At 38.0% G+C, this 25,134-nt stretch overlaps 1 protein-coding gene across 2 annotated transcripts in view; it reads right to left on the bottom strand.

Annotated features, from left to right (window-relative positions):
- LOC147009127 (uncharacterized) overlaps positions 1 to 25,134 on the bottom strand; it is a 63,241-nt gene that overhangs the window by 33,228 nt on the left and 4,879 nt on the right. The window contains exon 1 of one of the 2 annotated variants that reach the window (XM_085862761.1): positions 12,748 to 12,869. The exons of the other annotated variant lie outside the window; for it this stretch is intronic. The gene's annotated coding sequence lies outside the window, so the exon portion shown is untranslated. Of the gene's footprint in view, positions 1 to 12,747; positions 12,870 to 25,134 lie in introns of those variants that run through there. 2 annotated transcript variants of the gene reach the window in all.

The following is a 25,134-nucleotide window of genomic DNA, read 5'->3' as shown; positions in this document are numbered from 1 at the left end:
ACAAACAGACAAACAAACGGACAGAAATGGGTGAAAACAAAACCTCCTTCACCTTCGTTGGTGGAGGTAATTAAAGTTTGAGGGCATTCTCTCCAAGGTTTATCCTGAAATTGTTCCATTTTTCTGCCTGGTAAACAGGTATAACCAATCATTGTCTTTGAGACAAACATAATCATTGGACAATGCGCATTGTTACCCAGCGAATGTGAAGCAAAGAGCAGCGGTGAAACAATAGGTTCACTTTATCGATATGTCGGTCCACAAACGTCGGTTTATGATCGAGGACCAACCGATTTAAATTTAAAGTTTTATTTTGAACACAAATCGGAAAACGAACCTGTACTGTAGTTTAGCAGTACTTTGTCTCTGAACACGTCCGTAGAGTGAGATATCTTTTTCACTCTGTCTGCTGTCTGTCTGTCTGTCTGTCTGGCATTCAAACAAAATAGAAAATCATTCCAAACAGGAACCTTACTGTTTTGAGGCACTTCACAAAGGACACAAACAACAGACACGAAGAACTAATGTAACGCGTCAAATAAGGTGGCGTGAAACACGCTTCATCAATGTCGGGAAACTTCCGGAATTCTTTTCTGCAACTTTTAAAATATGTAACTTTGATTGAATTATATACTTGAACACGACAACACGAATCGCCTTTTTGGCACCTTGATCACCCTCCGTTTCGCAGTACTTGGACAAAATATGACGGCATTTCACATCGTCTCGACCAATCAAATTTGCCGCTCGCAGCCCCTCCACACGTCCTTCTTTCTCAAGAAACTTCTCTGTGCGGTGTAAGGTGTTCTATGACTATATATATATATGTCTTTTTCGCTCGTCTGTTCGAAGAACAGAGAGCTATAGTGATACCCCCGGCGTGAGCGTCAGCGTGAGCATCTGCGTCTGCGTCTGCGTCTGCGTCAGCGTCAGCGTGAGCGCGAAAATGTTAAAGTTTTTGGTGCAAGTTATTTAGAAGCTTGCCATTCATTTAGTATGTGTACTAGGATGCTGATATTTGGCATGGAGGTTCCTTTGGGGTATATTATTTATGTAGTGAAGTTGAAATTAAAATATAATTTCAAGTTATTTAAATTTTTGACCTGTTTTGAACTTAACTTTTTTGTAGCACATCAACGTTAAAGTTTTTTCCTTTCTAATGTTTTTATCTACCACACTATTTTTACTGATTACAATATACAAATACATATATTGCTTTAAAATGATTTGGATCAGACTTCACTGCAATGCTTTATAAAAAAATATTATTAGACTAGTCTTTTAAAAACGATAAATGTATAAACAGGTGAGCATTGGGTGGCTTTGAAACCAACTCTCTGGTTTTTATGACTATTATCGCTATAGTTATTATCAAGTGTGTAATTATATGTAAAGTAATTAATAAGGAAACAATACAGTATTTATAAAGTAATTTGTATATATATATATATATATATATATATATATATATATATATATATATATATATATATATATATATATATATATATATATATATATATATATATATATATATATATATATATATCTTGTCGATGGCTGAAGATATCTTGGATGCGTCCGCTGAGTAGTATGTATGTATATATATATATATATATATATATATATATATATATATATATATATATATATATATATATATATATATATATATATATATACATATACATACACACACACACACACACACACACACACACACACACACTGTATGTGGAAATATAGCCACATTGTTATTTTTGATAATTGTGACTATCTCATCCCGAGGACTCTTTGATCGCTCCATGTACATTCAAAGTCTGTTCTCCGCCACCCCTCCCATTTAATCCCTCCTCGCCGCTGAAAGCACCTTATAGTGTGTTGGACAGAATGGAGGATTTTGGGTTGGGGATGGGGGGCGATGTGGGAGGTCGTGGAAATGTCAACGTCCAGGCTTGGTGATACGAATATCAATTAGCTGTTTCCATTATGTCTGTTCCAGCTTCCAGTGGGGTCTCTCCTGGACCCGAAGGGCAGCGAGATCTTTTCACGTTCCCCAAACTCACTGTCTTACATTTGGCACTCTTTCCACTGCGTGTTCAAAACTTTCGGCAAAGTCTTCCAGCATTATTACCCATGCAAGTTATCTCTACTACACGTTGCAGAGCAGGTCCATTTGAAGTGAAACCCGATTTAAATCCTTAACTTTCTTGTATTTACAACTGATTGAACCCCCTGGTTCATAATGTGACGAACCCAGGTTCAAATCCCAACATACCATTTGTGTTTGTCAACTGTCGACACCAACGTCTGTATAATCCATGGAAAGGTACATTCATTTCTACTCATGTCGTTGTTCTACATGTGATATCCGTATGGAGAAGCTTCACATTGAGCCAAAGATCAGTCAAAACATAAAGATAAATAAAAAATAAAAAATGTCTCGAATCTCTATTATTTGTAGGATCAGAGTTATCGTGGATCGGATTATCAATGTGATCAGAATCCTAGTGCGATCGGAGTCTTAGCGACATCAAATTCTGAGTGGGATTGGATTATAAGTACGATGAGTCATAATAGAATCAGAGTGATTGTTGGATTGGATCCTTAGGGGGATCAGATTCTTCGCAGGATTGAATCTTGAGTCGGATGAGTCCAAGTGGAATCAAAGTGTCTTAGTAGGATCAGATCATAAGTGGGATTGGATTCTTAGTAGCAATGAGCCCTGGTAGAATGAGAGTAATAATAGGATCGCATTATTAACGGGATCAGAGTGATTGTGGGACTGCAGTCATTATGAGATTGCAGTGATAACAGGATCAGTCTTATTTCAGGAATTTGCTTGGAGAGTTTAAGGTTTGTGGACGTTCAAATGTAAAAACTAAACGATGCAAACAATTGTTTCAGAATGATAAAAAGTTTCATAAAGTTACACATGATGCATTGTACAGGGTGTGGGAGAGGATTTTGAGTTCCAAAAACATCCAGTAAGGGCTATCAATGGGTTATGTGATCAAACAAGTTATTTCTCTTCATAGTCCATGAACGAAACATCATCATATTTTAACCGATCAAACAACTTCGCTTTTATATTTTTATTTCTATGTTCAGCCAGGGACTTATTGATCACTCATTGGTATGCTAACCGTCCATCTGACCGGTAGAACAAGAGATTTAGCAGGATCGGAAGGTGACTTCATAAACTGTAAAACAATAGAGTACATACCAAAAGTGTACTATGTATGTACATAACCACTTTAAATACCAAAAGTGTACTATGTACATACAGAACCACTTTAAATACTAAAAGTGTACTATGTATGTACATAACCACTTTAAATACCAAAAGTGAACTATGTACATACAGAACCACTTTAAATACCAAAAGTGTACTATGTACGTACAGAACCACTTTAAATACCAAAAGTGTACTATGTACATACAGAACTACTTTAAATACCAAAAGTGTACTATGTATGTACATAACCACTTTAAATACCAAAAGTGTACTATGTACATACAGAACCACTTTAAATACTAAAAGTGTACTATGTATGTACATAACCACTTTAAATACCAAAAGTGTACTATGTACATACAGAACCACTTTAAATACTAAAAGTGTACTATGTATGTACATAACCACTTTAAATACCAAAAGTGAACTATGTACATACAGAACCACTTTAAATACCAAAAGTGTACTTTGTCAGTACAGAACCACTTTAAATACCAAAAGTGTACTATGTACATACAGAACCACTTTACATACCAAAAGTGTACTATGTACGTACAGAACTACTTTAAATACCAAAAATGTATTATGTACGTACAGAACTACTTTAAATACTAAAATGTACTATGTACATGCAGAACACCATACATAATAAAAGTGTACTATGTACGTACAGAACTACTTTAAATACTAAAAGTATACTCTGTACGTACAGAACTACTTTAAATACCAAAAGTGTACTATGTACATACAGAACCACTTTAAATACCAAAAGTGTACTATGTACATACAGAACCACTTTAAATACCAAAAGTGTACTATGTACATACAGAACCACTTTAAATACCAAAAGTGTACTATGTACGTACAGAACCACTTTAAATACTAAAAGTGTACTATGTATGTACATAACCACTTTAAATACCAAAAGTGTACTATGTACATACAGAACCACTTTAAATACTAAAAGTGTACTATGTATGTGCATAACCACTTTAAATACCAAAAGTGAACTATGTACATACAGAACCACTTTAAATACCAAAAGTGTACTATGTACGTACAGAACCACTTTAAATACCAAAAGTGTACTATGTACGTACAGAACTACTTTAAATACTAAAAGTGTACTTTGTACATACAGAACACCATACATAATAAAAGTGTACTTTGTACGTACAGAACTACTTTAAATACCAAAAATGTATTATGTACGTACAGAACCACTTTAAATACTAGAAGTGTACGATGTACGTACAGAACCACTTTAAATACCAAAAGTGGACTATGTACATACAGAACTACTTTAAACACCAAAAGTGTACTATGTATGTACATAACCACTTTAAATACCAAAAGTGTACTATGTACGTACAGAACTACTTTAAATACTAAAAGTGTATGATGTACATACAGAACACCATAGATAATAAAAGTGTACTATGTACGTACAGAACCACTTTAAATACCAAAAGTGTACTATGTATGTACAGAATCACTTTAAATACCAAAAGTGTACTATGTACGTCCAGAACCACTTTAAATACCAAAAGTGTACTTTGTACGTCCAGAACCACTTTAAATACCAAAAGTGTACTATGTACCTACAGAACTACTTTAAATACTAAAAGTGTACTATGTACATGCGGAACACCATACATAATAAAAGTGTACGATGTATGTACAGAACCACTTTAAATAGCAAAAGTGTACTATGTACATACAGATCTTCTTTAAATACCAAAAGTGTACTATGTATGTACAGAACCACTTTAAATACCAAAAGTGTACTATGTACGTCCAGAACCACTTTAAATACCAAAAGTATACTATGTACCTACAGAACTACTTTAAATACTCAAAGTGTACTATGTACATGCAGAACACCATACATAATAAAAGTGTACTATGTATGTACAGAACCACTTTAAATAGCAAAAGTGTACTATGTACATACAGATCTACTTTAAATACCAAAAGTGTACTATGTATGTACAGAACCACTTTAAATACCAAAAGTGTACTATGTACATACAGAACCACTTTACATACCAAAAGTGTACTATGTACGTACAGAACTACTTTAAATACCAAAAATGTATTATGTACGTACAGAACTACTTTAAATACTAAAATGTACTATGTACATGCAGAACACCATACATAATAAAAGTGTACTATGTACGTACAGAACTACTTTAAATACTAAAAGTATACTCTGTACGTACAGAACTACTTTAAATACCAAAAGTGTACTATGTACATACAGAACCACTTTAAATACCAAAAGTGTACTATGTACATACAGAACCACTTTAAATACCAAAAGTGTACTATGTACGTACAGAACCACTTTAAATACTAAAAGTGTACTATGTATGTACATAACCACTTTAAATACCAAAAGTGTACTATGTACATACAGAACCACTTTAAATACTAAAAGTGTACTATGTATGTGCATAACCACTTTAAATACCAAAAGTGAACTATGTACATACAGAACCACTTTAAATACCAAAAGTGTACTATGTACGTACAGAACCACTTTAAATACCAAAAGTGTACTATGTACGTACAGAACTACTTTAAATACTAAAAGTGTACTTTGTACATACAGAACACCATACATAATAAAAGTGTACTTTGTACGTACAGAACTACTTTAAATACCAAAAATGTATTATGTACGTACAGAACCACTTTAAATACTAGAAGTGTACGATGTACGTACAGAACCACTTTAAATACCAAAAGTGGACTATGTACATACAGAACTACTTTAAACACCAAAAGTGTACTATGTATGTACATAACCACTTTAAATACCAAAAGTGTACTATGTACGTACAGAACTACTTTAAATACCAAAAATGTACTATGTACTTACAGAACCACTTTAAATACCAAAAGTGTACTATGTACGTACAGAACTACTTTAAATACTAAAAGTGTACGATGTACATACAGAACACCATAGATAATAAAAGTGTACTATGTATGTACAGAACCACTTTAAATACCAAAAGTGTACTATGTATGTACAGAATCACTTTAAATACCAAAAGTGTACTATGTACGTCCAGAACCACTTTAAATACCAAAAGTGTACTTTGTACGTCCAGAACCACTTTAAATACCAAAAGTGTACTTTGTACGTCCAGAACTACTTTAAATACTAAAAGTGTACTATGTACATGCGGAACACCATACATAATAAAAGTGTACGATGTATGTACAGAACCACTTTAAATAGCAAAAGTGTACTATGTACATACAGATCTTCTTTAAATACCAAAAGTGTACTATGTATGTACAGAACCACTTTAAATACCAAAAGTGTACTATGTATGTACAGAACCACTTTAAATACCAAAAGTGTACTATGTACGTCCAGAACCACTTTAAATACCAAAAGTGTACTATGTACCTACAGAACTACTTTAAATACTAAAAGTGTACTATGTACATGCAGAACACCATACATAATAAAAGTGTACTATGTATGTACAGAACCACTTTAAATAGCAAAAGTGTACTATGTACATACAGATCTACTTTAAATACCAAAAGTGTACTATGTATGTACAGAACCACTTTAAATACCAAAAGTGTACTATGTACATACAGAACACCATACATAATAAAAGTGAACTACGTATGTGACACTGACAGTCTGAAAGACCCGCTTGGCGATCCCACAAATTGCTTGCCTGATCAGGTGGTCAGCATACACAGATCACTGAAAAGTCTATTTCCCTATTGGTGACATTTTCATGAAGAGCGAGAAAGAGCAATCAGAGATTGCCTACCCTCTTCAGGACTTGTTTTGAGTGGTGTATTTTATGTGGAAAATAAATGGAAGGATGCACTAAATGAAAGGCCATTGATTGCTTTGAAAGGGAATTAAAAGGTTTGAAATGGAACAGAATTTTACTCATTGTGATGTCACAAAAGAAACTCGTACTTTTTCTTATTGAACTTTGAGGTCATTCTCTCCAGGGTCCAATTGAAAGGTCGAAATGGTCCAAAGGGCAAAGGTCTGAAAAAGTGGAAAGGTCTAAAATGCTGAAGGTATGAAGGTCTGAAAAGGTTTGCACATTTGTAAAGGGTCTTAAAAGGTCGAAGGGGGCTTAAGGGTGTTATCTAAGGTCTAAAAGGTCGGAATTGACTGAGGGGGTTGAAAGGATCTTGAAAAGGTCAAAGGGGTCTAAAGCATATTAAAAGGTCAAAGTCATCTAAAGGGTATTAAAAGGGTCGAAAGAGTAGAAAGGAGACGATGGGATCTTAAGGGTCTGAAGGATATAAAAGGGTCTAAAGGTCTAAAAGGCATGTTCCAATAGTACGTAGTCAATGGACGTAATTAATAGATGAAGCCACGGTCCAATAATACGTAATTAGATATACTCAATGTCCTACTCAAGTTCAAACAGTACATAATTAATAGATGTACTCACATTTCAATAGTACGTAATTAATGGACGTAGTACTCACATTGCATGAGTACATAATTAATAGATGCGCTCACATTGCATTGGTACTTACTCACCCACGTACTTGATGTACTCACAATAGTACTTGCCAGGCTGAACAGTTTACATTTTGTACTGATAGGCCGGATCTAAATCCGGATGTAAACCAAAATCAAATCAGCTTGTTCTTGTTGCTGAACCAACTCTTCCACCTCGTTTTGTCACAACTCGTCCACAACTTTTTCAGATATCATGCTACACATAGTTTTTAGCCCCATTTCTCAATGGTGAAGAATTACTTAGAAAAATATCAGATCCGGATCCTGACCAAAATGTAATCATTTGGTTCTTGTCATCACACCTAACCTCTGCACCAAATTTCGTCTGATTCCATCCACAACTTATTGAGATATCTTGTTCACAGACAAACAAACAGACAGACAAGCTCGGGGTGAAAACATGACCTCCGTCCACCTTCAGCGGCAGAGGTAATAAATAGACGTACTCACATTGAATTAGTACACACGCAAATGTATTGCAGTTGACACAAAGTACATAATTAACAGATGTACTCAGGTCTCATTATGACCATTATCATTGCATATCATTATCATTATGTTCCATTATTATTATAATTATGGACCATTATCGTTATTGTTTTCATTATTATCATTATCATTGTATACCATTATCATCATTGTCATTATTATGTACCATTATCATCTATCATTATGGACCATGATTGTTATTATCCTTCTCATTATATCCCATTATCATTATAATTATATACCATTATCATCATTATCAACATTATACTTATCATTATGTTCCATTTTCATTATCATAATCATTATCATTACCACTGTAATAGGCCTGGTGTTGGCTTTAATGGTTAAGGTAGCTGGCTTAAGTTCAAGCCATTGTTAGCCATTGAACTAACACCAGGTAAGGTTGACTCAGCCCGTCATCCATCCTGGGTGAGCAAAATGAGAACCAGTGTGATGGTAATAGGGGCACCGCATCAATGACACAGCTATACCCCCAGAAAATGATGCAGCCACAGGCTGCACACAAATAAATAAATAAACAAAACAAAAAAGACCGTGCAGAGTACGATACTTGCAAAATCCACCCTCCTCTCCAAAGGTTGCCATGGATACATCAGATTGTACATTTTATTAAGATTAAAATTGACAATCTTAATCAAAGCTCAGGTCAATCAGATGAAAATTGATTATTTTCCAGATAAAAATTGATGATTTTAGAAGTTTGACCTTTGACCTTTTGACCTCAAAAACAGTTGTTTTCCCAATTCAGTGATGTGCTATGAAATTGCTGTTTAATTTACAAGTCAATCGGATGAAAAATGACGATTATTCAGATAAAAATTGATGATTTTAGAAGTTTGACCTTTGACCTTTTGACCTCAAAAACAGTTGTTTTCCCAATCCAGCGATGTGCTATGAAAATGCTGTTTAATTTACAAGTCAATCGGATGAAAAATGACGATTATTCAGATAAAAATTGATGATTTTAGAAGTTTGACCTTTGACCTCAAAAACAGTTGTTTTCCCAATCCAGTGATGTGCTATGAAATTGCTGTTTAATTTACAAGTCAATCGGATGAAAAATGACGATTATTCAGATAAAAAATTGATGATTTTAGAAGCTTGACCTTTGACCTTTTGACCTCAAAAACAGTTGTTTTCCCAATTCAGTGACGTGCGATGAAATTGCTGTTTAATCTACAAGTCAATCGGATGAAAATTGACAATTTTTCAGATAAAAACGACGATTTTAGGAATTTGACCTCAAGATGAGCTTTGACCTTTGACCTCAAAATCAATCGGCTTCTCAGGTGAGACTACCTCCACAACTCGGCAAAGTTTCATGACGATCGGTTTAAAATTGTGACCCGTCGGCAATAAACAGATAAACAAACAAACAGAAGAAGAAAATCGACTGAACAATGAACTTGAAAAATCTTCGATTTTGCAAGTAATAAACCATTATAATTTCAATAGTATGTAATTAAGATGCATACTCACGTGCTGTGCAGACAAACACACAGACAAGTGGGACCCAAATGCAATACCCTGACCTCTGATGAGGGTAACAAATCAGCTTAGAGACTCATATATATATATATATATATATATATATATATATATATATATATATATATATATATATATATATATATATATGCACACACACACGTAACTCAACAAGCACAAACTGGCTGTTCCGTGTACAGCTCTTTTGCTCCGTGATTGGTAAAGCCTGAAACGTGAGCATCTTGTGATCCTTGATGGAAGATAAAACGAACCATTTCATTCTTATGTTTTTATTCTTTTTTTTTTTTGCAGACACGCGTTCACAACACGTACTCATGTACACCTCACTGAGAACACATTTAAGACTCACAGATGCACATTCACAGGCTTATTGAGAAACGAACAAACACACTCACTGATTCCCAGAAAGAACCTTACTCTTGTACTCACTCACAAAATTGTAACTTGAATCGCTTCACGACTCATAAAATCATTCTCAGACAAAAAATTACTTTTGCACTTAAAACAGAAACATCGGCACAAATCGATTCACATAGTTACACACACACACACACACACACACACACACACACACACACACACACACACACACACACACACACACACACACACACACACACACACACACACACACACACACACACACACACACACACACACACACACACACACACACACACACACACACGTATTGATTACTTGATAAAAACCGTTACCTGTGTGATGCACTTACTTACATGGACAATTACAAACAGAATTACTGTCAGCTAAAGACATCTGTGCGTTTGTTTGTGCGTTCTTTATGTTTGAATGTTATTCTTCCACAGTCGAACCGTAGCATCTGGAGGTCCCGAATTTTGGGTGTAGGTATTTCAGAATCTGGCCAAGGGTTTAATCTAACACTCGTTGGCCTTGATGTCCATTTTGAGGCTACCAAAGGTCGCTATAAAGTGTACATTTGGATGTGCGGTCAGGCAGTGCTGCCGCCGGCTCACAGGCACAAGATAACCATCACGAGGCCAATAACTCCATCGTTTTTCAAAGTCCAACACATCCCGAAAACATCGCCGGAAAAAGCTAACCAGGCCAGGCAGTGCCGGGTAGCCCCTGAATGTAACTTCATAAACTCATAAATATACTGTTAGAGGATAACTTATAACATCATAAACTCATAAATATACTGTGAGAGGGTAACTTATAACATCATAAACTCATAAATATACTGTTAGAGGTTAACTTATAACATCATAAACTCAGAAATATACTGTAAGAGGATAACATATAACATCACAAATTCCTAAATTTACTGTTAGAGGATAAGTTATAACATAAACTCCTAAATATACTGTTAGAGGATAACTTCTAACATCATAAACTCTGAAATATACTGTTAGAGGATAAGTTATAACATGAACTCATAAATATACTGTTAGAGGATAACTTATAACATCATAAACTCCTAAATATACTGTTAGAGGATAACTTATAACATCATAAACTCCTAAATATACTGTTAGAGGATAACTTATAACATCATAAATATACTGTTAGAGGATAACTTATAACATCATAAACTCATAAATATACTGTTAGAGGATAACTTATAACATCATAAACTCATAAATATACTGTTAGAGGATAACTTATAACATCATAAACTCAAATATACTGTTAGAGGATAACTTATAACATCATAAACTCAAATATACTGTTAGAGGATAACTTATAACATCATAAATATACTGTTAGAGGATAACTTATAACATCATAAAGTCAGAAATATACTGTTAGAGGATAACTTATAACATCATAAACTCATAAATATACTTTTGGAGGATAACTTCTAACATAAACTCACAAACATACTGTTAGAGGATAACTTATGACATAAACTCACAAACATACTGTTGGAAGATAACTTATGACATAAACTCACAAACATACTATTAGAGGATAACTTAGAACATAAGACTTACTGTTAAAGTTAACATGCAAGATAAAGGAAACTTTGATCACTGTTAAAGCTAACTTACACCATTACAGACACTTAGACTCCCTGTTAAAGCTAACTTATACCATTACAGACACTTCGACTCCCTGTTAAAGCTAACTTATACCCTTACAGACACTCATACTCCCTGTTAAAGCTAACTTATACCCTTACAGACACTTACACTCCCTGTTAAAGCTAATTTATACCCTTACAAACACTTATACTCCCTGCTAAAGCTAACTTATACCCTCACAGACACTTCGACTCTGTTAAAGCTAACGTATACCCTTACAGACACTCACATTCCCTGTTAAAGCTAACTTATACCCTTACAGACACTTAGACTCCCTGTTAAAGCTAACTTATACCCTCACAGACACTTAGACTCCCTGTTAAAGCTAACTTATACCCTTACAGACACTTAGACTCCTTGTTAAAGCTAACGTATACCCTTACAGACACTTAGACTCCCTGTTAAAGCTAACTTATACCCTTACAGACACTTATCCTCACTGTTGAAGCTACCTTATACCCTCACAGACACTTAGCTTCTCTGTTAAAGCTAACGTATACCCTTACAGACATTTATCCTCACTGTTGAAGCTACCTTATACCCTCACAGACACAGATCCTCACTGTTAAAGCTAACGTATACCCTTACAGACATTTATCCTCACTGTTAAAGCTAATTTATACCCTTACAGACACTTAGCCTCACTGTTAGAGCTAACTTATGACATCACAGACACTTAGACTCCATGTTAAAGCTAGCTTATGACATCACAGATACACAGAGAGACGTCTTATAATTTCTGAGACTACGAAACTCGACATCTGTAACTCCCTCGCGATATGTGAAGATAACACGTCATTGTCCCTAATTGTGCAGTCCGTGCGAACTTAAGACCTGCAATAAGTAGCCACACATCAACTCCCACCCGGAACTGCCGCCGAATGCGCCTGGCTCACCGTGCCGAGTCCGAGTCCGAATCCGAAGGCATCTGGCTCCAGATCCACAACCGGGGTTCCTCGCTCGTCGGGTGCGGAGATTCCACGACTTGTGTGGCTCTGCCCTAGCCTCTGAGCCGGGCGTGAGCAGGACGGGGACGAATTGGGAGTTAAACCCCCTCGGTCCCTCCCACCATAACGACAGACTCCTGCGGCTCATCCGTGGGAAACGCCATGGAGTACTTCTCTGGGCCTCATCTATTGCGGTATATCACACATGGACCGTAGACCATTAAATGTGTCTGACGGTCTAACTGGAGAACTTCACCGAGCCTCTTCTATCGGGGTCTATTACGCATGGACTGTGTGCCCGAAAAGGTGTACGGCGATCGAACAGGTAAACGTCCCTGAGCTTCGTCCATTACAGGTTGTTACGCATGTACCATGCAGCCTTGAAGGTGTACAATGGTTTAACGGGAGAACTTCACTGAGTTTCCTATGTTGGGGTTTACTACACATGGACCGTGTACCCTAAAAGGTGTCCGGTTATCTAACTGGTGAACTTCTATGAGCTTCGACTATTGTGGTCTATTACACGTGAATGGCGTACCTTTAAAGGTGTACAATGGTCTAACCAGATAACTTCACTGAGCTTCATCCTTTGGGGTCTATTACATGTGTATCATTATAGGTGTCCGATGGTCTCGACTATGGATCTATTTACACCCATAAATTTGGGTCATCATGTGAAAAGAACAGGCAAACAGCGCTCAGAGCTCACGAACAAAGAAAGTGTGTGATGTTGTTCCAAGGGGTCTCCACACGATATTGCAATGAACCACTACCCAAAGGGGGCAGTATGTGCAAAACAATGATTTGGGGGTCACCTGTGACCTTTCCCTCATGGATGTGTCTGATACATCAGTTGGACAAGTTTGGCCAAAGGGATCACCAAATGATCAGAAATGAAGTTTGTTTGATCATAAAGGCACAAAAGACCCGAAAATCCACTAAAACCTTTCAGGTCTTGGTCCACGGCTATCAAAACGAATTGCCAGAGTTCCTAGGGGGTTTGAGTCATCTTTTATTTACAAACAGTTACAATCAACCAGGTGAGTGTCAACAATATAAGTACAGGTGTTAATAGTTAAACATGTTATTGATATAAGTTTGGCGATAATTAGAGACAGCTTTATATGTATTATAAAAAAATGTAAACGCTTCCTTTGCAGAACAAGAAGCAGTTGCGCCGTTCTCGGTATGGCAACTTCCTTGGTTTCATCAATGAGCGTTCCTGGACTTGCAAGTGAAACGGCATTGAGAAAAACAATGCACTTCATTTAATGAAGATGCTCTTCATTTTTGTCTTCTTCATTTTTGAAGATGCCCTTCATCAATGCTCTTCATTTTATTGGTTAATGAACAAAAATGTCAACAAAGGAATTCCAACAAACACTTCATTACTAATACTTTATAACAAAGATAAAGTCTTTTATAACAGACTTCATAACAAAGACTTCATGACTAAGACTTCATAAAAAACACTTTATCACAAAAATTCTTGACTTAGACTTTATAACAAAGACTTTATTACAGACTTCATAGCAAAGACTTCATTACTAACACTTTATAACAAAGACTTTGTAACAGACTTCATAACAAAGACTTTATAACAAAGACTTTATCACAAAGACTTCAGAGCAAAGACTTCAAAAAAAAAAAACTTCATTACTTAGACTATATAGCAAAGACTTCATTCCGAAGACTTAATCACAAATAATTGACTAAGACTTAGCAGCAAACACGTCGTCATCACAAAGACCTCATTACAAAGACTTTATAAAAAAAAACTTCATAACAAAGACTTCATTATTAAGACTTTATAGCAAAGACTTCATGACTAAGGCTTTATATAAAAAAGACTATCACAAAGATTTCATAACTAAGACTTTATAACAAACACTTTATAACAAAGATGTCAAAACAAAGACTTTATTACAGACTTCATTACTAAGACTTTATAATAAAGACTTTATAACAAAGATGTCAAAACAATGACTTTATTACAGACTTCATAGCAAAGGCTTTATAACAAAGATTTCATCACAAAGACTTCATTACAAAGACTTTATAAAAAAAAAAACTTAACAAAGACTTCATTATTAATACTTTATAGCAAAGACTTCACGACTAAGGCTTCATATAAAAAAGACTTTATCACAAAGATTTAATTACTAAGACTTTATAACAAACACTTTATAACAAAGATGTCAAAACAAAGACTTTATTACAGACTCCATAGCAAAGACTTTATAACAAAGACTGCATTACTAAGACTTTATAATAAAGACTTTATAACAAAGAATTTATAACAAAGACTTCATTAATAAGACTTTAAAACAAAGATGTCATCACAAAGACTTTATTACAGACTTCATTACTAAGCCTTTATAACAAGGACTTCATAACAAAGACTTCATGACTGAGACTTCTCCACTAAGACTTTATAACAAAGACTTTATAACAAAGACTTCATCACAAAGACTTCATGACAAAGACTTTATAACAAAGATGTCATAACAAAGACTTTATTACAGACTTCATAGCAAAGACTTCATTACAAAAACTTTATAACAAAGACTTAATGACAAAGACTTCATGACAAAGATAAAGTATAAAAAACTGGGTGTGAGCATTTAAAACCTATCCTATCGACATGGCAAAGGCCTGTATGCATGCATGCTCGAATATGTAGAGACCTTTGCACCCCTCAGGTCAGCTCATTCCAAATCGATTCATACATACTACACTCTGGAGAAGCTGTTTTAAATTAAAAACTAAACCATCAGTCCTAAATAATCCCCTTAACATAGGGGGAGGAGATGAGGGGAGGGGTGGAAGAGTGAGGGAGATAGAGATAGGCAGGAGAGAGGAGAGGGAGGGGGGAGCAAGGAGAGTTGGGGGAGCGAGGAAGGGGGAAAGAGCGAAAAATGGGAGGTAGAGAGAGCATCGCCTCACCAAACGTCACTATACACTCTGGGAGGGGGTGTGGGAGCAAAGAAGAGAGGGGGAAGGGGAGCGGTTTGGGGGTTCGGAAGGGTTTTGAGAGGAGGTAAGCGTGAGGGGAGAGGGGTTGTCAACTTGCATTTGGCAGTGGGAGTTGTGGAGAAGGGGGGGGGGGTTGGGTAGTAGTACAGGATTTAATGAAATGGGGTACATTACTAGTGTGTGTGTGTGTGTGTGTGTGTGTGTGTGTGTGTGTGTGTGTGTGTGTGTGTGTGTGTGTGTGTGTGTGTGTGTGTGTGTGTGTGTGTGTGTGTGTGCGTGCGTGTCGTTGATTGGTATCGACATATGTGGGTTTCAGAATGTGGAATAGAGTCCTCCCAGGGTGGACTCAAAGTGTCCACCTTCATTACGGTAAGGGGGTCATGATTCATGGACCAAGTTGTGAAGTTTTCTGTTTTCAAAGTTTTGTGCCGAGGGCTCTCTTCAGGATTATTATTTAGCCCTGGACGGCTTCCAACTGTATTTCATTTGTAATAATATTCTCAGGGATAATTTTTAATATATCTATGAGGTTCTTCTTCATCATTCCCATGAGGTTCTTCGTCATCACTGGCACAACTTTGGCATTCTTCAGCTTCCAGGATCTTTTCACTTCATTCTTGAGGTCTTGGTATTTGGTCATTTTCTTGATTTCTGCATTGTTTAGTCTAAAATCACTGCTATTAATACCTCAATTAGCAATGCCTTCTTCTTTCTTTTTTTGCACCTCAGTGTGATATCTGGTCGCAATGCTTTGTTTTTGATGTTCATGCTTGAAGGGATCAATCGGTCCAATATGAGCGGTACTTCAATGTTGTAAGTCCATGCTTTTGGTTCATTTTCCCACAAATTTTCTTGAACTGGAATGTCATAGTTTTTGCAGATGTGCCAGCAGACGACATTAAAACTATGTTGTGTAGTTGTGTGTATAGCTGTTTTAAAATGAGTTTTTTTTTATTTGCATTCGGTCATTAAGCGTAACATATCACTCTCTTTGCTAAACCCACCTCCACCCCTCACCTATCTCTATTTTTTTTTCCTCCTGCCCCCCACCCCCCACTCTCTTTGTCTGTCCCCTCCTCGCTCCCCCTTCCGAATAAAATGCAGCATTCTCCTCTCACACCTCTGTCGCTCTCTGTCTGTCTCTCTCTCTCTCTCTCTCTCTCTCTCTCTGTCTCTGTCTCTGTCTCTGTCTCTGTCTCTGTCTCTGTCTCTGTCTCTGTCTCTCTCTCTCTCTCTCTCTCTCTCTCTCTGTCTCTCTGTCTCTGTCTCTCTCTGTCTCTCTCTGTCTCTCTCTGTCTCTCTCTGTCTCTCTCTGTCTGTCTCTCTCTGTCTCTCTGTCTCTCTCTCTCTCTCTCTCTCTCTCTCTCTCTCTCTCTCTCTCTCTCTCTCTCTCTCTCTCTCTCTCTCTCTCTCTCTCTCTCTCTCTCTCTCTCTCTCTCTCTCTCTCTCTCTCTCTCTCTCTCTCTCTCTCTCTCTCTCTCTCTCTCTCTCTCTCTCTCTCTCTCTCTCTCTCTCTCTCTCTCTCTCTCTCTCTCTCTCTCTCTCTCTCTCTCTCTCTCTCTCTCTCTCTCTCTCTCTCTCTCTCTCTCTCTCTCTCTCTCTCTCTCTCTCTCTCTCTCTCTCTCTCTCTCTCTCTCTCTCTCTCTCTCTCTCTCTCTCTCTCTCTCTCTCTCTCTCTCTCTCTCTCTCTCTCTCTCTCTCTCTCTCTCTCTCTCTCTCTCTCTCTCTCTCTCTCTCTCTCTCTCTCTCTCTCTCTCTCTCTCTCTCTCTCTCTCTCTCTCTCTCTCTCTCTCTCTCTCTCTCTCTCTCTCTCTCTCTCTCTCTCTCTCTCTCTCTCTCTCTCCCTCTCCCCTCCCTCCCGCAGTGTATAGCAACGTTTCGTGAGGTGTTTCTCTCCCCACCTCCACCCCCTTCCTCACTCTTCTCCCCTTCCTAGTTTCCCCTTCATAGTTTCCCCTTCTTCACTCGCTCCTTGCTTCCCCTCCCGCCTCTCCCCATCTCCCCCTCCCTCTCAATCTCTCTATCTCCATCCCCCTCCTCTTCACACCTCCGTCAGCAAAGCGACGGGTTGTATTTCCTACTAATTTAATAAGGCCATTAATTATCTTCAAAAGTGGTGTTTTAATTAACCCTCACACCCGTTTTCATTCTTGCACTTCCTTGGAGTTCCCGTAGTCGGCATGCAAAGTTTCAGGCTGCTTGGTTTCATGGTTTTGGAGTTATGGAGGACACACACACACAAACACATAAACATGCAAACATGCAAAAACACGCACACACACAAAACACACGTACAGTCGTGCACACACACAAAACACACGTACAGTCGTACACACATACACACCCCACACGTGCACACATACATACACATCCATACAAAAACACGTGTATAAACACACAAACATGGATACATTAGGTCCTGTTTTGCACTTACAAAAGTTATTTTCTTTGAAGTTATAACCTGAACTTACAAACAATTTACTGATTTTCCAACTGCCCGGATCATCAGCTGGGCAACGTTTATCATCGAGGTTTGGATCCTTTCAGCCCAGAACCTCTCCAAACAGCGAGTCCACAACCCCGGTCACACATAAGGGATGAATAATTTACACCAATAAATGTTTGTGTGTGTGTTTGTATGTATGTATGTATGTGTGTATATGTGTATGTGTATTTGTATGTATGTGTTTGTTTGTATGTGTATGTATGTGTGTGTTGGTGTGTGTATGTATGTGTGTTTGTATGTATGTGTGTATGTGTGTGTTTGTGAATGTGTATGTGTTTGTTTGTATGTGTACGTGTTTGTTTGTATGTGTGTGTTTGTGAATGTGTATGTGTTTGTTTGTATATGTGTGTGAATGTGTGTGTTTGTATGTATGTGTATGTGTGTGTTTTTATGTGTATGTGTGTGTTTGTATGTATGTGTATGTGTGTGTGTATGTGTATGTATGTGTGTGTATCTTTGTATGTGTGTATGTATGTGTATGTGTGTATGTATGTGTGTGTATGTGTGTGTGTCTTTGTATATGTATGTGTGTATATGTATGTGTATGTGTATGTATGTGTGTGTGTTTGTATGTGTATGTTTGTGTGTGTTTGTATGTATGTGTATGTGTGTGTATGTTTGTATGTATGTATGGATGTGCGGTTGTATGTATGTGTGTGTGTGGGTGTGTGTTTGTATGTATGTGTATGTGTGTTTGTATGTATATGTGTGTTTGTATGTATGTGTATGTGTTTTGTCTGTATGTATGTATATGTATGTGTGTGTGTTTGTATGTACAGTGGGGAGAACAAGTATTTGATACACTGCAGATTTTGCAGGTTTTCCCACTTACGAAGCACGTAGAGGTCTGTAATTTTTATCATAGGTACACTTCAACTGTGAAAGACGGAATCTAAAACAAAAATCCTGAAAATCACATTGTATGATTTTTAAATAATTAATTTGCATTTTGTTCCATGAAATAAGTATTTGATACATCAGAAAAACAGAACTTAATATTTGGTGCAGAAACCTTTGTTTGCAATCACAGAGATCAGACGTTTCCTATAGTTCTTAACCAGGTTTGCAAAAACTGCAGCAGGGATTTTGGCCCACTCCTCCATACAGATCTTCTCCAGATCCTTCAGGTTTCGGGGCTGTCGTTGGGCAACACAGACTTTCAGCTCCCTCCAAAGATTTTCTATTGGGATCAGGTCTGGAGACTGGCTCGGCCACTCCAGGACTTTGAGATGCTTCTTACGGAGCCACTCCTTAGTTGCCCTGGCTGTGTGTTTCGAGTCGTTGTCATGCTGGAAGACCCAGCCACGCCCCATCTTCAATGCTCTTGTTGAGCGAAGGAGGTTGTTGGGCAAGATCTCGCGATACATGGCCCCATCCATCCTCCCCTCAATATGGTGCAGTCGTCCTGTCCCCTTTGCAGATAAGCATCCCCAAAGAATGATGTTTCCACCTCCATGCATCACGGTTGGGATGGTGTTCTTGGGGTTGTACTCATCCTTCTTCCTCCAAACACGGCGAGTGGAGTTTAAACTCTATTTTGGTCTCATCAGACCACATGACCTTCTCCCATTCCTTCTCTGGATCATCCAGATGGTCATTGGCAAACTTCAGACGGGCCTGGACATGCGCTGGCTTTAGCAGAGGGACCTTTTGTGCGATGCAGGATTTTAATCCATGACGGCGTAGTGTGTTACTTATGGTTTTCTTTGATACTGTAGTCCCAGCTCTATTCAGGTCATTCACCAGGTCCTGCCGTGTAGTTCTGGGCTGATCCCTCACCTTTCTCATGATCATTGAGGCTCCACGAGGTGAGATCTTGCATGGTGCCCCAGACCGAGGGAGATTGACTGTTATCTTGAACTTCTTCCATTTCCTAATATTTGCACCAACAGTTGTTGCCTTCTCACCAAGCTGCTTGCCTCTTGTCCTGTAGCCCATCCCAGCATTGTGCAAGTCTACAATTTTGTCCCTGATGTCCTAAGACAGCTCTCTGGTCTTGCCCATTGGAGTCTGATTGATTGAGTGTGGACAGCTGTCTTTTATGCAGATAACGAGTTCAAACAGGTGCAGTTAATACAGGTAATGAGTGGAGAATGGGAGGGCTTCTTAAAGACAAAACTAACAGGTCTGTGAGAGCCGGAATTCTTCCTGGTTGGTCTGTGATCAAATACTTATTTCATGCAATAAAATGCAAATTAATTATTTTAAAATCATACAATGTGATTTTCAGGATTTTTGTTTTAGATTCTGTCTTTCACAGTTGAAGTGTACCTATGATAAAAAATTACAGACCTCTACGTGCTTTGTAAGTGGGAAAACCTGCAAAATCGGCAGTGCATCAAATACTTGTTCTCCCCACTGTATGTGTATGTGTGTGTTTGTATGTGTGTGTTTGTATGTGTGTGTTTGTATGTATGTGTGTGTATGTATGTGTGTGTTTGTGTGTTTGTATGTATGTATGTATGTATGTGTGTGTGTTTATATGGACGTGTGTGTGTATGTGTGTTTGTATGTGTGTGTGTTTATATGTTTGTGTATGTGTGTGCTTATATGTATATGTGTGTGTGTTTGTACGTGTGTGTGTATATGTGTGTATGTGTGTATGTGTATGTGTTTGTATATATATGAATGTACGTGTGTGTTTATATGTACGTATGTGTATGTGTGTTTGTATGCACGTGTGTGTGTGTGTGTGTGTGTGTGTGTGTGTGTGTGTGTGTGTGTGTGTGTTTATATGCATGTATGTGTATGTGTGTTTGTATGTTCGTGTATGTGTGTGTGTTTATATGTATGTGTGTGTGTGTTTATATGTATGTATGTGTATGTGTGTTTGTGTATGTATGTATGTTTGTATGTATGTATGTTTTTTGTGTGCGTATGTATGTGTATGTGTGTCTGTATGTATGTGTGTATGCATATGTACGAGTGTATGTATGTGTGTGTGTGTGTGTCTATGTATGGGTATGTGTGTGTGTGTATACGTTTATGTGTTTGTGTGTGTGTTTGCATGTTTGTATGTGTGTGTGTGTGTGTGTGTGTGTATGTATGTGTGTGTGTGTGTCTATGTATGGGTATGTGTGTGTGTGTATACGTTTATGTGTTTGTGTGTGTGTGTGTGTGTGTGTGTGTGTGTGTTGTTATGTCGAGCTCCTTTTTGTGTGTACGATGCAGTAATTGGTTTTTTATTATTGATTCATCATGAACCACCCGCACCCCCAAATGTTCCTGATTTATCCACCTTGTCCGTCCATTTTGTCCATCCCTGTTGTTGGCATTACCCCCCTTTCTTTCTGCCGTTCCTTTTGTTGCGTTGCTCATGATCCGTTCTGTGTTCTCGCTCTTCCACGAGCCTGGTCTCTGTATATAAACAGTAAATTACAATTTCACTGAAATAAGCTGCGATGCTAATGACGTCATTGAAGAAATGATTGTAAAGTTTTCGAGTTTCAAACCGTACATGCTGCACATCACCAAGCATGCTGCTCTGTTCACACCATCACGTGTGTGCAAGTGTATTGCATGTCATGGAGCAGTAACATGGTAAACGAGCCAGGAGTCTTTGGGGGAGGAAAAGTTGGGAGGGAGTTTCGGCTGGGGAGGGGGGGGTGGTGATTGGAGGTTGGGAAGGAGTGAGGGGTGGTTTTGGAGGATGTTTTGGGGGGTGGCAGGGAGTTTAGGGAGTGGTTTGAGAGGGAGTTGGGAGGCAGGGGTTGGGAGGGAGTTTCGGCTGGGGAGGGGGAGGGGTTGGAGGTTGGGAAGGAGTGAGGGGTGGTTTTGAAGGAAGTTGTGGGGGGCTTGGCAGGGAGTTTAGGAAGTGGTTTGGGAGGGAGTTGGGGGTTATATAAAGTTGGTGGGTGGGAGGTTGGAAGGGAGATGGGGGGCAGTTTGGAAGGGAGTCGGGCTCGGGGTTCAGAGGGTGTGAGGGAGGGGTTGTAAGGGAGTATGGGTGTGGGATTTCAGAAGCGCTTGGGGTGGGGGGTGAGATAGAGTTGGGGAAGGGGTTGAGAGAGAGGAGTTAGGGGGGGAGGGAGTCTGTGTGGGGGGTGGGGGTGGCTGATGTTGCCAATCTGTCCGTCATCCTAAATGTTCGTTTGAAAGTCTCACCATTCCCTCCTCATACCTCATGTGTTTACCAAATGACTCGACTGTGCGATAAAGAAACACTCGTTTTATCAATTACCTATCGGTACCGTTCAGGTTTATCGATATCAAGCAAGTTTATCGATTACTTATCGGTATCGAGAAGGTTTATCGATATCAAGCAAGTTTATCGATTACTTATCGGTACCGATCGGGTTTATCGATATCAAGCAAGTTTATCGATTACTTATCGGTATCGAGAAGGTTTATCGATAGCAAGCAGGTTTATCGATTATCTTTCGGTATCAAGGTTTATCGATTACCGATCTATACCAATCACGTTTATCGATTACCTATCGGTATTGAGGTGTATCAATTACTTATCTATTCCGATCAGGTTTATCGATATCAAGTAGGTTTATCGATTACTTATCGGTATTGAGGTTTATCGATTCCCTATATATACTGATCAGGTTTATCGATTATCTATCGGTATTGAGGTTTATCGATTCCCTCTATATACTGATCAGGTTTATCGATTACCCATCGGTATTGAGGTGTATCAATTACTTATCTATTCCGATCAGGTTTATCGATATCAAGTAGGTTTATCGATTATCTATCGGTATTGAGGTTTATCGATTCCTTATATATACTGATCAGGTTTATCGATTATCTATCGGTATTGAGGTTTATCGATTCCCTATATATACTGATCAGGTTTATCGATTACCTATCGGTATTGAGAAGGTGTATCAATTACTTATCTATTCCGATCAGGTTTATCGATATCAAGTAGGTTTATCGATTACCTATCGGTATTGAAGTTTATCGATTCCCTATATATACTGATCAGGTTTATCGATTATCTATCGGTATTGAGGTTTATCGATTACCCATATACTCATCAGGTTTATTGATTATCTATCGGTATTGAGGTTTATCGATTCCCTCTATATACTGATCAGGTTTATCGATTATCTATCGGTATTGAGGTTTATCGATGCTCTATATATACTGATCAGGTTTATCGATTATCTATCGGTATGGAGGTTTATCGATTACCTATGTATACTGATCAGGTTTATCGATATCAAGTCGGTTTATCGATTATCTATCGGTATTGAGGTTTATCGATTACCCATATACTCATCAGGTTTATTGATTATCTATCGGTATTGGAGGTTTATCGATTCCCTATATATACTGATCAGGTTTATCGATTATCTATCGGTATTGAGGTTTATCGATTCCCGAAATATACTGATCAGGTTTATCGATTATCTATCGGTATGGAGGTTTATCGATTACCTATATATACTGATCAGGTTTATCGATATCAAGTAGGTTTATCGATTATCTATCGGTATTGAAGTTTATCGATTACCTATATATACTCATCAAGTTTATTGATCATCTATCGGTATTGGAGGTTTATCGATTACCTATATATACTGATCAGGTTTATCGATTACCTATCGGTATTGAGGTTTATCGATTCCCTATATATACTGATCAGGTTTATCGATATCAAGTAGGTTTATCGATTATCTATCGGTATTGAGGTTTATCGATTACCTATCTATACCGATCAGGTTTATCGATTATCTCTTGGTATCGAGAAGGTTTATTGATTGCCTATCAATACAGACTTGGTTTATCGATTATAATCGATACCGATCAGGTTTATCGATACCGGTCAGGTTTATCGATATTTATAGGTTATTTATCGACACTGATCAGGTTTATCGATTACCTATCGACACCGATCAGGTTTATCAATTACCTATCAGTATCAAGCAGGTTTTTTGATTATCCATCAGTACCGATGAGGTCTGGGTGGGTTGTAAGTTCAAGTTTCCAAAGTTAAATGTAAACTTGAAAATATTCCAGGAACGTGAAAGTGAGAGTTTTCGCGTTTCGAACGAATCCTAAACGTACATGGATCATTACTTATTGACTTATCGATCGATTGGTTTATTTATGCATTTCGTTTAGCAGAGATTGAGGGTCACGGAAACTTGAAATACTTGGAATATCGAACGTTTGGAAACTTCTGGAATACCTGGACGGTTCCACTGGCTTGTTTCCGTGATACCGATCCTGATAATGGTAATGATAACCATGATCATGATAATGGTAATGATAACCATGATCATGGTAATCATGATATATGAAATGATCATTGTGTTGTAAAGCCGTTTGTTTCAGTGTTTGGTACTTCTCGGTCCACGTCACACATCCCCATCAGTTTGAAACACTCAATTATAAACCTTAGGACAATAAGCCCTCCGCTGGCTCACGTTGGCATGCTATAAGGGTGTGACCCTTAACAACTACAACCACACCCGCTGAGTCACATTTTCAAATCTCAACAATTCTGTCCTTCCCGGAGGAAACCTTTCCTGACTCCACGTTCTCCTTCTGTCTGTGTCTGTCTGCCTTCTCGTGGATCCCTTTTGGAGGGGACAGGAGCATGATCACTACGAGCCAGCCACCACCACTGCAGTGTACGCAATAAATATATGGCCTTTACATGGGGTTGCGGGGTGTCCGAGTGACCGGCACTCGTTACCGTAGCGTCCGGACATGGATGAGTGTGGTCAAAAGACCGGACTGACTTACACCCCATCACTTGGTTGGGGCAAGGAAACTAAACCCTCAATCACAGTCCTGAACCTCACTGGTAATCCAGTTGGAAGAGAGGATGGAAAGGGCCACCAATTATATCAGGCAAGACCTCAAGGACCACCCTGGATAGACCTTTGTTCGAG

The sequence above is a fragment of the Eptatretus burgeri genome, chromosome 17, assembly GCF_056783735.1.
Source record: "Eptatretus burgeri isolate ZD-2024b chromosome 17, Ebu_testis_v1, whole genome shotgun sequence".
In the NCBI taxonomy this organism is placed as follows: Eukaryota; Metazoa; Chordata; class Myxini; order Myxiniformes; family Myxinidae; genus Eptatretus; species Eptatretus burgeri.
The sequence above is the reverse complement of the archived record's forward strand: the minus strand, read 5'-3'. Positions and strand labels throughout refer to the sequence as shown.